The sequence below is a fragment of the Mustela nigripes genome, chromosome 1 (genome assembly GCF_022355385.1).
Source record: "Mustela nigripes isolate SB6536 chromosome 1, MUSNIG.SB6536, whole genome shotgun sequence".
Taxonomy (NCBI): domain Eukaryota; kingdom Metazoa; phylum Chordata; class Mammalia; order Carnivora; family Mustelidae; genus Mustela; species Mustela nigripes.
This window is the reverse complement of record NC_081557.1, coordinates 130800-142256: the sequence shown is the minus strand read 5'-3', so window position 1 is coordinate 142256 and position 11457 is coordinate 130800.

The window sequence follows — 11457 nt, the reverse complement described above, 5'->3', positions numbered from 1 at the left end:
TTTCCTGGCGTATGGAGATATTTTCTTATTTCTACCAGTTTTAATTAGATGTTAGTTAGAGTGTTGAATCCTTAGAAACCCTAATTTCTAGTGCAAACTGGGAAAGGACAGAGCCCCTGGGATTCTGTGGCTTGGTGACGTCCTGGACACGCCCCAGCTGCTGGCCCTCTCGCTGCCGGTTCTGGCGTGGCTCGCGCACGCTCACGGCCCCAGTCCACAGGTTCCGCTTCTCTGGAAGATGGGGTCCCGAAGCGGGTCAGCCTGTGTTCACTCAGTCATGTTCCAGGATTTTATTCGGAAATGATTTAGATACTCAGTGACTGTCCCTCATTTAACTTAGCAAAACTTTAAGGTTTTAGGTTACCAAACAGATTTGGGAAAATTACTTAAATTCACCTAAAACCTTTTATTCCACTTACATCCATTTAACTCATTTGTTCTCCTCAACAATTATGTCTGGGTTACCTATGACATCTCCATCACACCAGGCTACTTTTCTTGTTGACAGATGCAGCAGAGGTAGCGTGTGTTTCTTTACCAATAAGCCCAGGGAAGGAGGAAGCTGTGTGTTTGCCTAATATTCAGTGTTGGTTGTTCAGAACACACGTCTGCGACAGGGAGACCGGGGGCCCCACAGAGAACTGCTTCTTTTGCTTCTTTTTCCCACTTCTGTTCCTGCCTGGACCGCACTCCTGCCCAACACCTGCCTCCTTGTACAGGTCAGGGGGTCAGTGATTTCTTTGGAGATTTCCAGCACAACGGGTAGCATCTAAGGAGTGACCAGGTGAGGTCCTTGTGAATGTTTTCCAAGACCATCGGCTCCAGACACCTTGACGCCAAGACCCCCTGATCAAGGACATAGGTCAGGACCTTGCCTTGCCGGGAACCCTTGCCCTTGTTCTGACCAGTTCTCCAGAGGCCTGAGAGGACATGTGCCCCAGACCACCATCCTCAATAGAAACAGGCCCCAAGCAAGGATGAGACTCGTTCTGCTTTCATTTCAGAGTCTCCCGAATGCTCTGTCCTATCCACATTCTCTGTCTCCAACAAACTCTGCTGGCTCTTCTCAGTGTGTGCTCCATTTCCAACCTACACGAAGCCAAAGGCCCTCGCGTCCGGTCCCGTGAGGGCCCCCATCGGCGTCTTTGGGCCCATCCAGACTGCATCAAAAGCCGAGTTTCCAGAAGGAGAAAGTTCTGTAGAGAGAAATAACGGATGACCTACAGAGGAACAAGCCACTGGTAACAGGTTTCTCAGCAAATCGCGTACAGAGACTCTAAGGTGTTAATTTATTTTATTTTTTTATTTGACCGAGCGAGCGAGAGCAAGTGAGCACAAACAGGGGTGTGGCAGAGGGAGAGGGAGAAGCAGGCTCCATGCTGAGCCCCCCAGGACCCTGAGATCATGACCTGAGCCGAAGGCAGAGGCTTAACCGACAGAGCCCCCCAGGCGCCCCATATATATGGTGTTATTTTGAAGAATTGAAAGAAACAAATACAGGATTTAACAGCCAGCCAAACTGTCATTCCACTGTAACAGCGTAGTAAAGGTAGTTCCAGAAACCCACCGAACACTACATTGAAAACCTTCTTGGACAAGGAACTGAAAGAGAAGAAAGATGCAGGACAAGCTGCAAGCGGTCACAGAAGTAATAGACTCTTCCCTTTGCAAAGTCTGGCTTTGGGACAAACCACCCCCCCAGAAACTTGAGAGCGAGGGCTGCAGCAAAGGGGAGTCGACCAGATAAACCCCAAATGCACTCCTGAGCCGTGCCGCTGGGGAGGAGTGTGTGTGAGGCTGGGACCCCGGCGTGCCCTCAGCGCGGGCAGGGAGCGGTGCTGAGCCAGCCTGGAGAGCACTGGGCCCAGACGCGGCCGCACCTGCTGGGCATCTATCGTGCAGGGCAATTCTGGGCGCACAGTAGGTGCTCAGTAAGCACGTGCTGAATCAAGACACAAATGCAAGTTTTTATAAAAGTTACAAAATAAAAAATGATTCGTCCCATGAAAATCAACAAAAAAGGGAAAAGAACCCAAAAATGTAAATAGGAAACAGGAAAACCATGACAAAGAAGTCGCAATAGAAGAGAGATCACAGTGAGTGTGAACTGACAGCCCCAGCAGGGGACGTCTGGGGACTCCGGCACTCATGGTCCGGCTCAGGTCATGACCTCGGTGTTGTGAGATCGGGCCCTGTGCAGGCTCCACGCTCCGTGGGGCACCTGCTTGAGATTTTCTCTCTCCCTCTTCCGCTGTCCACTCTCTCTCTCAAGTAAGTAAACAAAAATCTTTATTTAAAAATCCAGAAATATGGAGAAGTCACAATGTCTGAAATGGGGGTTAGGTAATTTCAGGTGTTTTCAGGGTCCCTGGGGGGAGTGTCACCGGAGGCCTGAAATCAGCCATGCAGAGCCCCTGAAGAGACGAGGAAACATGGCGGAGGGTCAGCAGGAAAAAGCCAACAGGAAGTTTGGGTGCTGGACTCCCCAGGTGACGGACCAGCCGCGCTCTCTGAGCTTCCCGAGAGAGCGCCCATTAGCATGGACGGAAAGCCGGAGAAAGGGACATGGGAACTTGAAGTTCTAGAACTGCAAAACGCAGTAAAATCGCAGTTAAGGACTCAGAGGGTGGGTTTGCAGTGCTCGCTGGCTGGGGTGAACGCTGCCAGCTCCAAGGTCTTGCCTCGTGGGGACAGAAAGACCACCCAGACCGAAGCACAGACAATGTGGGGGAACACGGCGGGCGTGGAGGCGATTCGGAGAGACCGTGTGTGCTCCTCAGAGTTCCAGGAGGAGAAGGATGGAAAACGGGGGACATCCGAGTTTGAATACTTACAGGGTAAGAACGTTACAAAACAGCTGGAAGACATTCCACCCCAGGTCTGGGAAACCCAGAATCGCTACTTGGATAAACAGAAACGAATCCACTCTTTAACCCGTCATGGTGAACCAGGAGAGCGGAGTCTGGGAATGCATGGACGCCAAGTGCGACCGGACCGATGGAGTTCTACTAAGCGAGGATACAGGAAAGGCTCTCGGGCGCACGGGGGGCTCAGTCGTTGGGAGTCGGCCTTTGGCTCAGGTCACGATCCCGGGGTCCTGGGACCGAGCCCCACATGGGGCTCCCTGCTCAGCGGGGAGCCTGCTGCTTCCTCTGCCTCTGGCTGCCGTGCCCCCTGCTTGTGCTCTCTCTGACAAATAAATAAATAAAATCTTTACAAAGGAAATAAACAATAATTTAAGGAAAAGAAAAAGCTCTCGGCACTGAGAGTGATGTAATTTTGAAGGTGAGGTTCGGTGGAGCGGAGTCTGGAACCCACAGCGAGGAAAGAATTCTTGAAATATCTTTGGTGCAAAAACGGTGGTTTTACGGAACTTGAACTATGTTACTTGGAAGTTGCTGTAAGTAATGGTATCAGACATTTTTTGCCCACGGGACAGCCCACAGAGTGGCTGTGTCGGGGTTGTGAGCGGCGGCTGAGTCTGCATATGGGGTTGGGGGAAGTAAGGAAAGAGGGTTCAGGAGGATTTTCATTTGTTAAAGAAGCTCACGGGACACTGGAGGCCCTGCCGTGGTCAAGTTAATAATGTGGTTTTCCCCTCTAACAAGGCGTTAACAGTGAGACCGTTGGGGGTGTGCCCGAGGACTGCCGCACAGACCCCACCCGGGGGCGCGGAGCAGGGTGTCGGCTTCTGCCCTGTCCTCAGCCAGCCTTTGGCAACCTCGTCAGCAACCACTAAAATGTCAGGAAGAGCGTGGAGTGTTCAAGCCTTCAGACGAAGACATGAAACGGTAAATTCCAGACAGAACCCTGTGAGAGCCCGAGAGGGTGTCTGGGGAGCTTTCTGGGTCAAAGTGCCTGGACAGAGCTTGCCTGTGTATCTGTCCCGTGGGGCGCACACAGGGGCCGTGTTTCCTCCGTGGGGGGATCGTGGATCAGCCTCAGGTCTCCATCCCCCGCCCCCGACAAGGGGCCGAGCCATCGCTGCGGGCAGCCTCCCACGCACGCTCCGGTTACTGGGACACGGCCGGTTCCGAGACCCCGGTGTCTGTGAGGATGCCGTCACATCTGGGGGACTCGCACGGTGCAGCACAGGACCTGGAGGCCATGGAAACTAGTGAAAATCCTGCCAGAGAGGAGCTGTGCCTGCCACCTGCAGCGGACTGCCGTGGTGGGCCAAGGCCAAGTGAGGCTTGTTGGGTCAGCTGCGCTCGCAGAGGCCTCCCAGGTGCCTGCGCGGGGACGGAAGCCACTGGAGTGTGCCACCGACGCTGCGGCCTGCTTGTGACCCCGCATAACCCAGCATCAGGGGCACAGCAGGTAAAGCCACCGGGAGAGAGCACTTTCCGCCCCAGACGGCTCTGCCGGAGGGACAGCGAGGGTGTGGGGCCGGCGACCCCCAGGGACTGCTGCCGGGGGCACGTGCCGCGGCCACTGCGGGGACAGCCTGGGCTGCCCCGCTGAAGCGGGCGAACTGGTTCCACTTGCTGAGGGAGGGGGCGGCAAGGGAGGGCTGAGCAGAGGCTGACGTCCTCCGGGGGTCCGGGGGCCACTCCTCAGGCAGCCCGGCCACCCTGGCTGGCCGGCAAGGAACCGCAGATGGTTCTCTGACAGGGATCGCAGGGTCTCCCTCAGCTCACATGTCTTCGTGCTTTCTAGGGAAGAAGCTCCCTGTCCGTCACCTCCCAAAGCCCCGAAGACCTTGTTCCTTGGGGCCCTAACGTTCCCCCGCTTCCGCAGTGTTGAGGGAAACGGGCCGGAGGGAATGTGGGTGGGTGGCACCCCGCGTCTCTGGCACCTGCGGCTCACTGCCCACATGGCGCCCTCAGGATCTCCACTGTCTTCATGCCAGGGCCTTGCTACGGGGAAAACACCTTTAGCCTAACGACAGCCGGGCCTCCAGGGTCCCAAAGGTCTTCCTTAGCTTGCGACAGTCCTTTTGGACAACCTGCCTTTGTCCTTGCCTCTCCCAGCTCCCGGGTAGACCTCGGTGCCCTGCAAGCCCCAGTGCAGATTGTCCCGCCCGCAGGGCAATCCCCAGGCTTTGATAAAATCACCTCTCTGCACCACAGACGTCTCAGGAAATCTCTCTTGGCCGTGGGTGCCGGACCCGAGCAACAGCCGTCCGAGCCGCTGCCGGGAGAGCAGGCAAGCTGGGGCCAGGTGGAGGGGCGCGCCGCATGGGAGCGAGTCCGTGGACTGTGGCCGCCCACAAGCCGGGCTCAGGACGGCAGCCCCGAGCGTGGGGACGTGGGCGCCGGAGACCAGACCCAGACCGTGAGGCTTCCCTGCGAAAGGTCAAACCCGCAGACGTAACCCGCGGCTTCGCCTGCACTCGCTTGGGTTCGGTGCAGTGTCGCTCTTGCCAGCAAGAACGACCCGGAGACACGGAGTGACAAGCTTGCGAATCTTTATTGTTCTCCCTCACCCGATGTTTACCCCTATCTCTATCCCCTCTCCTCCCATCAGCCGGCTGTACACGTGAAAGGGAGCATGATCAACGCTTAGCATGATAAAAGGCACGCAGTGTCCATGGGCTCCCTGTGCTGGGCATAGCCGATCATCATTCAGGTGGTGCGCAGGTCCTCTGTCTGGCCGCAGGCGCAAGCGCCATGTTGTCTGCTATGTACATAGCTGCCCCCGACAGTGCAGCCCACATTCGGGGCTGAGAGTCGGCTCCATGTGGGGGTCCAGACAGCAGCAGCCCTGCTGGGAAGGGCATGGTGGTTCCTTGGAGGGGCTGGCGGGGGCCTCCCGAGGCTGCCACAGTGCCGGGTTTCCTGTGTCCGGTGGTTCCCTGAACTGTGTGCATTCTGGGGTCCCATTAACACACCTCCGCAAGCGGAGCTGAGGACCGGTCGAGGGTCCCCAGCAGAAAAAGTAAGCCCTGTGTGCCCGGCAGCCCAGACTCTGAGTTCCTCCAGCTCGGCCGCTAGAAGCGCTGGGAAGGGCTCATGTTCCTGATACCCCCTGATTCCGGCCAGAAAAGATGTGGAACATGTAAAACCGTGGCTGAAATCTCCAAAGAGCCACAGAGAACCTGGGGCCTGGGATGCCCCTGGGCGTTGGCTCCACTGCAAGGCTCCCACGTCGCCGTCCACCCTTGCCTTGCTCTCGCAGAGGCCACAGTGGGCGCCCTGCTCCCCACAGTCACACAGGACACCGTGAGTCCCAGCGCGTGTGCCTGTTCCCATGGGAAGGGGCGATGCAGGCCCACCCGAGCCGGGGAGAGCTGGAGACCCCGTGCACAGGATGAAGGACTGCCTGGCTACAACAGCCTCTCCTTCCCCTGAAAAAAACACAGCCCCTGACCAGGGGCACCACCCCCACGTCTCCAGGCGGAGAAGATCAAGACAGATGCAAAGTCCCCATTTCCGGCCCAGACATGGCCCAGACATGTCTCCTCTCAGTGGGAGAACTCAGATCGGGGCCCCACACGGGAGGAGCAGAGACAGGTGCTGGGGTCAGCCCTGGCTTGGGGGAGCCCAGGGAAGACCTCAGCCCTCCTGTCTCCCGAGCAAAGCTGAAGTCCTACCCCAGACCCCAGGGGGGCACGTGCCCAGCCTGGACACCCTGGGGGCCCTCAGCTGCCCCCTGGCCGGGCTTCCATGTCCCTTGCCCTCACTCTCGCAGAAGCGTCCCTGCCCATCTCACCACAGAGAAGGGGTCATGGTGTCTTAGGGCAGTGCAAGCCCTTCATGCGCTTGGTCAACTTGGAAGCGTCTGACTGAGTTTCGGGCAGACAGACCCAGGAGCCAACGGCCTCACCCTCGCTCCCTTTCCCGCGCGCTCAGCTCTGCTCTCTCCGGCGTTCTCGTGCTCAGCCCCTGAAGCCGACTGAGAGGCGGGTGCCGGGCAGGTTCCGGTGCCCGGCACCCTACAGACGTCTGCCCACGTCTTGTCCCAGGCCGCACGTTCATTTGGTTTGTGGCCCCTGGACCCAGGGCCCGTGCGGGGCCCCGCCCACAGCGCCCGGTGGCTCTTGGGACGCCAGCAGGGTTCCGACGCTGTCCATGCAGAGGTAGTGTCACAGCCCCCGGCAGAGGGCTCGGCCCCATCCGACCGTACCCACCTCAGATGCCATCGCAGGCCTGGTGGTCGCTGGGGATTTGAATGGACTGTTACCGACTGGAGGCTCCAAGCCCCTCCGCAGGTCCCTTGGGCTTACTAGAGCCACTTACAGAACTCCGGGAAACACATCTGTGGGGTTACCAGACATTAAAGGCTGTGACAAAGGACATGAATCGGCAGGTGAGGAGCCGTGCAGGGCTTGCACAAAGGAGACTCGGCCCTCACGGAGCTTGGGGCACAAGGAGTGCTTGGGTCCCCCTCCTATGGATGGTCTCTGAAGAGGAAAAGGACCAGAAAACTGTCCTCTTGGGTCTTATGGAGACGCTGTCATATAGTCATAATTGACTAAGTCACTGGCCATCGGCTGATCCAACCTCTGGAGATGGTTGGAGGTTCCAACCCTCCAGTCCCACAGCTGGTCATCGGGACACCTTTGGGCGGGCCCGGGACTCACCTTCACTATAGTGAGACCCTGGGTCACCTCTGAGAGCTCGCAGGAGCCTTGGATGAAGAAGGTCTGAGAAATGTACTTTTCTTATAAATGGTTGTATTTCAGGCCTTCCTCCAGACATCACAGGGTTGGGGTCTCACCACGGTTTCCTCACTGCTCGTACGAGGCTGGGTTCCTGGAGAAACAGAATCCATGGACACACACAGCGAGACACCAAGGACAAGGGTTAGCTCACGTGGTGGTGGACAAGGGTCAGTGCCGCTTCCAGTCGGTGACGGGAGAAGAATTAGGTGTCGCTCTCGGCCCGCAAGAACGACTCGGAGACTCACGTAGCGGCGAACCTTCTTCTTTAATCGCTTTTTTCTTTCTCCCCCTCTACCCTCGGCGCATGCGTTTTTATACAGGCAGTGTTAACCAATCAGAATGCAGTGCTCATGCACCTCCCGCGAGAGTGGACCTAAATGAACAGCCAATCATATTCAGTCCCTTACAGCTCTTAGAGTAGGCCTCCTGTACCGGCTCCCGACATCTCCCCCTTTTTTATTTATTTATAATGGCTGAGATCGTGCCTGTCTTAGGTTGCCAATCCTCAGCACACATGCTTACCCGTCATCGGGTACTCTCCCTGGTCGAAGAGCCCCTGTCTTAGGTTGCTATGGTGTGGGATCAGTCTTACCCGTCTTTGACTACCGATCTAGCATACTTAGCCATATCTGGGGGGAGGTACCAGCCTCAAGAGCCATCATGGCTTGAACCATGAGGTGTTATTGTCATTGATTGCGACGGACACGGCCACACACCCAACGTAACATTAGTACGTTAGCTGTGATTAAGAGAACAGCCATGGCACCAAGTCCGGCCCACTGTTTGAGGAACGAAACAGATTGCTGTAACATTTTTTTCCCACTCACTAACAGGTGCAATAGTTAATTTGGTAGAATTTATGGATATAATTTGAGCTCGTAATTGCCTAGTTAAATTTTGAAATTGACGGTTCCAGGTACCATTAAGCATATTTCCTAACTGTCTAGAGAGGTTAGCTGCTAAGGATAAGTTGTTATGAGCTATAGGGGTGATACAAAGTCCGGCCATATTATGTATGCATCCTATCGACACAATGGACTCTAGGATATCAAGTTGTTCCTGTACAAGATAAACCCTTTGATTTACAATAAGGATCCCAGCATGCAAATGTCCGTTAATTTGTTCTTGCGTAGCCAATGCTTCAGCGACCATTCCTGTGACGTTGTTGAGCGCAGCTGCTGTCTGTACCGAGGTTGTCAATGCTACCGTGGCAGCAGTAGCAGCGGCGGCGGATGCTGTGATAGCTGCAATGATGGCTGCTGTTATTCCAAAGTCTCGTTTATGTCGAAGCAGCACCGGCAAGTTGTCGGGGTTCACCTGTACTGGCATTGGGATATACGTCGGTATCTTGGCTATTACTGCTGAGTCTCCCACCGTGGCGTTCCAACATTCTGATAGCAGACAATTCTGATCGTTGCCTAACTCCGCGCGTCTCTTCTGCACGAGTTCCCGGGTTTCGGCACCACTTGTCGCTCTCAGCCCGCAAGAACGACTCGGAGACTCACGTAGCGGCGAACCTTTTTTATTTAATCGCTTTTTTCTTTCTCCCCCTCTACCCTCGGCGCATGCGTTTTTATACAGGCAGTGTTAACCAATCAGAATGCAGTGCTCATGCACCTCCCACGAGAGTGGACCTAAATGAACAGCCAATCATATTCAGTCCCTTACAGCTCTTAGAGTAGGCCTCCTGCACTGGCTCCCGACAATTAGGGACAAACGTGTCAGCTGCAAGAGACTGGGAGCAGGGGACAACAGTCGGAAAGATGGCTGCCGCGAGCCACTCCACGGTCTCCCTTTTGTTGGAGAGAAACAGTAGCCAACAGGAGGGCTGACGAAGGTCAAGCGTTCGTCTCTGTCTTGCGGACAAGCGAGGAGGAGGACAAAGTTTACAGTTAGACGAGCAGAGCACACTCAGAGGACTCATCTAGAAAACAACGGGCGCTTTGGGGAAGAGAAAGGAGCGAGAACGGAAAAGGGAAACAGGCGGTTTTCGTCCCACACCTGAGCTGACCAGACGTTCCCGGCTCCCCGGCTTCTGTGAGGGGCGGCCTTCCGCCCTGAGCGAGCCTGGCATCCCCAGCTGCCCAGCTTCACGGTCGTACATCGTCCTTCTCCCCAAAGACCTGTTGCCAGTCTACGTTTTTCTTAAGGCCGTATCTAAATGTGCTTGATAACTAGTAAAATCCTCCAGGGGCTGCAGTTTAAGTAACAAATTGTTCCGAGGGGCAGCAGCAGGTTAGCTCACGTGGTGGTGGAGGCTCAGGGCTGTCCGCCAGCCGGAGCCTGAGTCCTAAGGCAGGAGGAGACCGACATCCCCTCTCAAAGGCAGGTCGGCAGAGTGAAGGCTCCGTTCCTCCACCTTCATGCTCTAGTCAGGACCCTGACAGATTGGGGGAGGCTGCTGACACTGGGGAGGCCCCCTGGCTTCCCTCGGTCCCCGGACAGACATGTCAGTAGCACCCTGAACCCCTCAGGACACGTCCAGGATGACGCCGGGCTTCTGGGCCCTGTGGTCCAGTCCAGTCACGAGGAGAATCTACCATCACACGTGCTCACCTGTGTCGCGCTCTCAAGCCCCCACGGGTCCTTCTTTGTGGCCGGCCGCCTAGCTGGAGGCTGATGCCACACGTTCAAAGTCCTAACTGATGGCGGCCCCTCCCTGGGTCCTTCAAGGTGAGTGAGGCTGAGCTGTGGGGACCTCAAAGAAAGCCTTGTTTGCTGCTCCTGCAGCCAGTCCACCGTGGGTCTGTGTGGGCGGCACAGTCCAGGTGCGGTCCTTGGGGACAGCACGTGCCCCAGGGAGGGGCTCCCCAGCACGTGCTTCGGCGCACCCCAGGGACCGTGGCGAATCCCACCGTCAGGCTTGCCTGGAGAGACGCCCTTCCCTCGAACCCCCACGGAGCTGCTGTGAGTCTGGGTCATGACCAGCTTCAGGGACTGCGTACCGGCGCCCCGGGGCAGAGAAGGCCAGCCCTGGGCAACAGCACGAGGAGCACCGCAGAGTGGAGCCCGTGGTTCTAGGGATCTGGCAGGCTACGGAGGAGAGGGCACGGGAGTCCAGCCCCTCCAGGCTCCAGGGCAGGAGGACAGAGGCTCTCTCTGCGACTCACGCACAAGGCCTTCCCCCTCTGCCCTGGGCCCCGGGTCTTCTCTCGCGTCTGTCCCAAGTTTCCAGGGTCACCCGGGCCTCGTCTCCAAGCTCTGGCTCCCTGGCCGTGCCTGCTGTCCAGCTGCAGCTCCCAAAGGCACTTGTTGACATCAAAGGGCCGGCCCACACAGGCACGAAAGCTCCGGTCCCTCGGCATCAGGGACACCCCGCCAGAGTGGCTACAGTTAACAAGTCAGCAAACGGCGGGTGGTGGCGAGGACATGGGAGGGGGAGGGGAATCCTGGAGGCGCCCAGTGACGCTCTGCTCAGGTCATGATCTCGGGAGCTCCGTGCTCAGCGGAGAGTCTGCTTCTGCCCCTCCCCCCTCGTGCTCGTGTGTGTGTGTGTGTGTGTGTGTGTGTGTGTGTGTGTGTGTCTTAAATAAATAAAATCTTAAAAAAAGAAAAGAAAGGGGAACCCCGCTACACTGCTGGCCGGGATGTGAGCTGGGGCATCCACACGGGAGCGCAGCGGGGAGTGTCCTCGGGGAGTGGAAAATAGAGCTGCCCTCGACCCAGCAGTCGCATGGGTTACAAATGTGGTGAAGGGGCCCGCGCTCCCGACATTTAGAGCAGCGAGGTCCACAAGAGCCGGACTCCAGGGAGGGCCCGGATGTCCACCGCAGACGGGCGGACGGGGAGGGCCCGGATGTCCACCCGCAGACGGGCGGACGGGGAGGGCCCGGATGTCCACCCGCAGACGG